At 51.9% G+C, this 6,000-nt stretch overlaps 1 protein-coding gene across 1 annotated transcript in view; it reads right to left on the reverse strand.

Annotated features, from left to right (window-relative positions):
• CHST3 (carbohydrate sulfotransferase 3) overlaps window positions 1-4,218 on the reverse strand; it is a 38,217-nt gene extending 33,999 nt beyond the window's left edge. The window contains exon 1 of the mRNA XM_059054234.2: window positions 3,549-4,218. The gene's annotated coding sequence lies outside the window, so the exon portion shown is untranslated. The remainder of the gene's footprint in view (window positions 1-3,548) is intronic.
• Window positions 4,219-6,000: the final 1,782 nt, after the last annotated feature.

Here is a 6,000-nt window from a genome sequence, read left to right on the forward strand (position 1 = left end):
GCGGCGGGGATGTGCAGGAGAACCAGCCCGATTTAGGTTGATGAAGACGAAGGCTGAGACCTTCAAGCACAGAACAAACTGTCCAGCCTGCCAGAGGCCACCCCACACCCAGACGTGGAATCTACATGCTCAGGGCAGGACAAGCAGTGTTCTTCCACCCGTTTAAGCAAAGGGGACAAGTATTTCTGTTTAAGGAATGAAAAGGAGAGCTGTTTTTCTTTCCTCCTGCGTGAATTCATGAAGGGCAGAGGCCTCTCTGAGTGCTTCCTCATGGCAGATTCCCTTGGCTCCCTGCTTTACCACTTCCCAGCAGAGGCACTCACAGCCCCTCCCTGGTCTTCACCCATCATCTGACAATGTTCCTGAGTACCTGCGTGTGTCACGCACTAGGACAGAGCCAGGGGTACAAAGATTAACAGCCCCCGCCCCTCGGATGGGGCAGCTTCTCCCCACACCCAGTCTCCCAACTTCCATCCTGGACAGCTAGTCCACACCACAGTGAAGCAGGGAGCGGGCTCCCATAGCTTTGCAGCTCAGCACTGCGAACGCTCTGGCACTCACCCAGGTGGGCTCGCTGTGGAAGGTGGGCAGGGGCCAGCTGGGCAGTGCTTATCTTCTGCTCCTTGTTTAAGGTTGCCAGCTTTCCCCATGCCATGAACACCTGTATCAGAGGATCTGGGGGTAGAGATGCGGGTGGGCAGATCTGTGACGATTCTGCCCCAACAGGGGTAACCCCCTCTCAGCCTTGGGGCTGGGGAGATAGAATACCAACCAGGCAGAAAACACAGCTGCCCCTAAGTGCCTGCAGGGAGTCCTGAAGGCAGCATGGCTTGCACTTCCTCCTTAGCTTTGTGACCTTGGGCAGCCACTGAACCTCTCGGAGCCTCATTTCCTCATCAGCAAATCGGGAATGATAACCACTGTCCCTCTGTGGGGCCTGTGTGAGAAAGCATAAGCTGGGGACCAGGTGAGCCATGTGCTTATCACAGCCCCTGGTTGCCCGAGCTCTCCCCATCCATCTCTCCTGAGGACCAGGCACCACCACGGAGTCTAGCTCTCCTGGGCACGTGGTGGCTGGTGGGAAGGACAGCCGTGACATGCCCCTTCATATTCAGCTGAGGGCTGATTTCCCTGTGTAATAGATGTCTCCCCTGGCAAGGGCCCAAAAGGGAAAGGAATATAGTAATCCATTTGAGGATGTTTACCTGGAAGTTCCTTCCAAACCCAAACCTGTGACTTGTATGGTCAGGAGTGGTAGCTTTGTCCCCATTTCTCACATAAGCAGTGAATGTGCTCTCACTGGAATTACTCCAACATCTCCCTGCAGTCACTCCCAAACCCCCATCTTTTCCTGACTCCAAATCCACACGGAAGGCTCTAGCAGCCTGGTGCCACCCAGCCTTTGATTTCCATGACCCATGGTGTAACCCAGGCTAGGCAGAGTGTCTGTAAAAAGAGGACTGTAGTCAGGGGCCCCAGGACCCAGTAAGTGCATCAGCGTTGCTTCCTTGTTGCTATGGAGAACCAGTTTAGGGACCTTAGAGACAGCTGGGCATGGTGGAAACAGCATGGGTTCCAGAGTCAGACTGTCCAGTTTCAAATCCTGGTTTTGTCCCTCACCAGCTGTGTGACCCCCAAAAAGTTACTTAACTTTTCTGAACCTCAGTTTCCTAATCTGTAAAATGGTGACAAGACGCTAACTTCATAGGGATGTAAGGTCTTGATGAGATAACGTAGAGCTCTTGATTCACAGAAGACATAAATAAGGTAGAAAGGTAATATTGGGAAGGGATTGGCTGCAGTGTTCCACCTGAAATTGGAGGTGGCCAAGCCCAGATCACTCTCTCAATCATCTGGGGCCACAATCCTGGGTGCTGCCTACATACTTTGCTAATTTCAGCATTCAGACCACTTAGAAGCTTCACATGCACATCAAACCTAGTCACAAAGGGCCGGGGGTGGGGTGGGGGAATGACACATTTCTTTGTGATTACACAGCCAAGTCGCACCACATCCTGGCATGTTCCCTATTCCATGCAGGTAGGGAATCATTCTCAGGATTGCTTGCAATCCCAGTTCTAGGAACACGAGATGTTGCTACTCCTCTGGGAAGCTCATGCCAGTTGGTGCAGAGGAACCCACCCAATACTCAGTGCAGGGACTGTGATTGCCCCTCTACCTGCTGCCACCACAGAGCTAAGCCACTGCTGGAGGACACAGCTCCTAGACCCTTCATGAAACCCATCTCCTTCCAGGCCAGTAAGAGCCAGGAAGAACACTCCACGACACTCCCAGCTTAGCCAAATGCAAAAATGGAGACTTTCTTACTGTCCCTCTTATGGAAGCAGAGGCCAATGTTGAGACTCAAGTCCCCAATGCCAGCCCACAGGGCACAACAGAACCTGCTGCTTGGGCTAAACAGATCAGGCAGGGCTCCCTGGAACCACTCAGGGCCCCCTCCTCTGCAGATAGACCAATTCCAACCTAGCCGAGGCCACCTGGCTTGGCTCATAGAGTGTCCTTAACATATATGAATTATTGGTGTCATTATTCATCAAACAACTATTTATCGAGTACCAACAATGCTAGGCACTGTACTAGATCCAGGACAACCTTTGAAACATCCTGGAGCCACGGACACCAAAGGCATCCGAAAACAGACACAACTTCAGGTGCAATGAAAATAAATATGGCTTCAGGACTGCCCTGCTTTCTCCATGACCTTGGAGTGTTAAATATCCCCTACCACGTTTTACATATACACACCCAGGGCTGGAATCTCCTCAGCCCACCCCCCCTGGAAGTCCCTCTGAGGAAGCACATCCGCTAGGGGGAAGGGTCTGTGCTTTCCTCACAGGCCCTGTCACTGCCACCACCCAGCTGTCCAGCGCAGCACCGCCTGCCAGCCTTTTCTACTCTGCTCACAGACCCTACACACCGGGTCTGAGTTTATGAGTCACTCCCTCCTTTCTCCCGGCCTCGCCTACGGAAGGGCTGCGCACACCCAGACACATCACCCAGACACCGAGTTTCCACGCCAGACTCGCTCCTGATGAACCAACCCGGAGAGCCGACTGAAATGTCTGATTTCCCCTCCCCACTTCTCAGCCTCGAGGTCCCGGCCACGACTTTTCAAAGAGAAGGCAGCCTCTATCGTGCCCGTCTCGCTTTGGGGACACCTCACTGTGGGGCTGCAGGGGCAGCAGACAAAGACAGTGGATTTATTTGAGGCTGGAGGACATGCTTGGTCTAAAGATCCGAACGCCCGCACTTCCGGAATTGTACAGTTCGGTCTGAAGCATGTGCGTGTGCCTGTGGCTCGATGGGTGATAAGCTGTGCGTATGTGGCAGTTGTGAATCTGGGTACAGTGGGTCTGGATGCCTGCGTGGAGCTTTCCCCGCGCCGAGAACTCCCTCTCCCACCTTCGGTTTCGCCCCCTCTTCCTCCAAAGTTTGGCGCGCGCGCCCGATCGGGGATGGTGGGGTGCGCACCGCTGGGCCATCTCCCGGGCCCAGAGGCGATTCCGGGATGCCGGTGCCCTACTTACCCCGCCACCGAGCCTCCTCCAGCGGGGGCGGATCCGACTTTCCGAGGCAGGGGTCCGGCGCGGGCAGCATCCGCCCGCAACTTTGCCCTCCTCGCGGCAGGACCAGGCAGAAGCGGCTCCGGCCGGGGACGGCGGCGGGGAGGGAAGGAGGCTCGGCCCCGCCGGTTCGCACGGTGGGCGGGAAGCGGCGCCAGGAGGGCGCCGTCCTGCGCAGCGAGCGAGCGGTCCTGCCTGGCGCCTTCCCCGTTCGGCCCGAGTCCGCGAGCGGCCGGCAGTGGCGGCGGATTCCTGAACTGCGTCCAAGGCGCCCGGGGAGCCCTCCTCCTCCTCCTTTTCTCCCTCACCCCACCCAGCTCCCACCCCTGCGCCCCTGGCAACTTGGGAACCGCTGGCGAAGTTGGCGCAGCTCGGGCTGCGCGACGGGCCTCCGGGTGGAAGCAGGGAAGGAGAGGGAGGAGCTGAGGGGGAGCGGGCCGCCGTCGCCCCAGCCCCCGGGGAGCTGCGCTCTCCAGGACCCCTCTGTGGGCCTTTGTTCCCAGTGCTGCGCCTCCGCCCGCCTCTCCCCTGGGACTCTCTTAAAGCCACTGGGATCCCTACCCGCTTTCGGAGACGCTGGGAAGAGCTACCCTCCTGAGTTGGGAGGGGCGGTGGAGGGTTGTAAGGGAGGTGGCCTGGAGATCCTCGTGGCTTCACTCTGCCGGAGCCCCTCAAGTCCTTCCGGCCTCCCATCCTATTGAAACGGAGTCTTTCTAAAACCTGAGTTCCCTTAGGAGTTTATGATTAATGTGTCTATCCAAAACTTTATTCCCTTTCTTGTCCCCTCTGACTTCAATCCTGTGCTACCTGAACACTAGTCAACCAGAGTCAGTTGACTAAAATTGCTGCTGTTGAGAATATTGTTAATGTACTAAGGTTGCTGTTGTAACACTTTTAATGTACTAAAGTTGCTATTACAGATATCATTAATGTATAAACTCAGGTTGTTTCTCCAGGGCAAGATAAGTTAACAGACCCGCTGAGGCCTGGACCACCTGGCCAGAGAATCCTAAACCAGAGACATCCTGAGTCCCGGAACCTGAATGTCACAGAAAGCACAATATAAGAACTATAGTCAATATCTTGTAATAACCTATAATGGAAAAGAATCTGAAAAAGAATATATATGTGTATATACATATATATACACATATATATGTATAACTGAATCACTTTGCTGTATACCTGAAGCTAACACAATATTATAAATTCACTATACTTCAATTTAAAGAAAGGTTAAAAAATGTCATGGAAATGTCCCAAGATGATTAATCCCAGCCTCTTTGCTCTCCCCCTTTATAAAACCCTCTCACTCAAAGACCAAATGGAGCAGATCTGAGACTTGTCTCCCACTCACTTGCTGGGTGCCTTGCAAATAAACCCTGTACTTTCCTTCACCACAACCTGGTGTAGTATATTGGCTATGCTGCTTGTTGGCCAAGCAGACCCGAGTTCGGTTCGATAACAGTTTTGGCCACCATGAAGGGACCATCAACTGGAGCTGTTTTTGGAAAAGGGAAGGAAAATGACATGAAATTCTTTGTGTATAGGCTTTTATACTATTGTATCAAAGTTAGCCTTTGGAACTGAGTTGGCTTTGAGCCTTTTGGAATTGGTTTGTCTTTTATCTTTGTGTGTGTGTGTGTGTTTGTGTGTGTATGTGTTTGTGCTAAAGAAGGTACACTATTTTAATTGGTGGACATTAAACATTAAACAAAAGTTCAGTTACTAAAAATAGCCCTTTAGGATGCATCCTACAAAATTGGACCACCTTTTGTTCTGGTACCATGACTAAAGCCAAAAAGATGATATTTTTGGGGGGGGGGGGTAACACTGTGTAACCACAGTATTCTTTAGACTCTGGAGAAAAATGCCCAAGATTACACTCATTTGATAATCCATAAATAGTTTTGCCAGCTTGATAAAACATCTTTTCAGAATTCTGACCCTAAGAGAGCAAGTTCTAGGAGGAACTTGCTTTTCTCTCCCTGTGCCTTGAGCTGTAAATGTTCTACCAGTGCTCTCAGGAACTCCTGTCTTATCTAGACATCTCCAATTCCTGAGACTGAGAGGAAAAATAGGGGGGTGGAGGGAAGAGGCCTTTTTAAACTTAACTTATTCCAACTGTTAGTTAAAAACTAGTGAGTTTTATATTGTAATACTTGATTCATGACTAAGTTAAAATGAAGCTATGAGGTCTCTAGTTGTATCTGTCTATATGTCTGTGTGTACATTATACATGTGATAGTCTCAACTTCCAGAACTTATTAACAAAATTAATTTCTTGGGACTTCCCTGGTGGCTCAATGGTTAAGAATCCGCCTGCCAATGCAGGAGACATGGGTTCGAGCCCTTGTCCGGGAAGATCCCACATGCTGCAGAGCGTCTAAAACCGTGTGCCACAACTACTGAGCCT

This window comes from Kogia breviceps, chromosome 2 (genome assembly GCF_026419965.1).
Source record: "Kogia breviceps isolate mKogBre1 chromosome 2, mKogBre1 haplotype 1, whole genome shotgun sequence".
NCBI lineage: Eukaryota > Metazoa > Chordata > Mammalia > Artiodactyla > Physeteridae > Kogia > Kogia breviceps.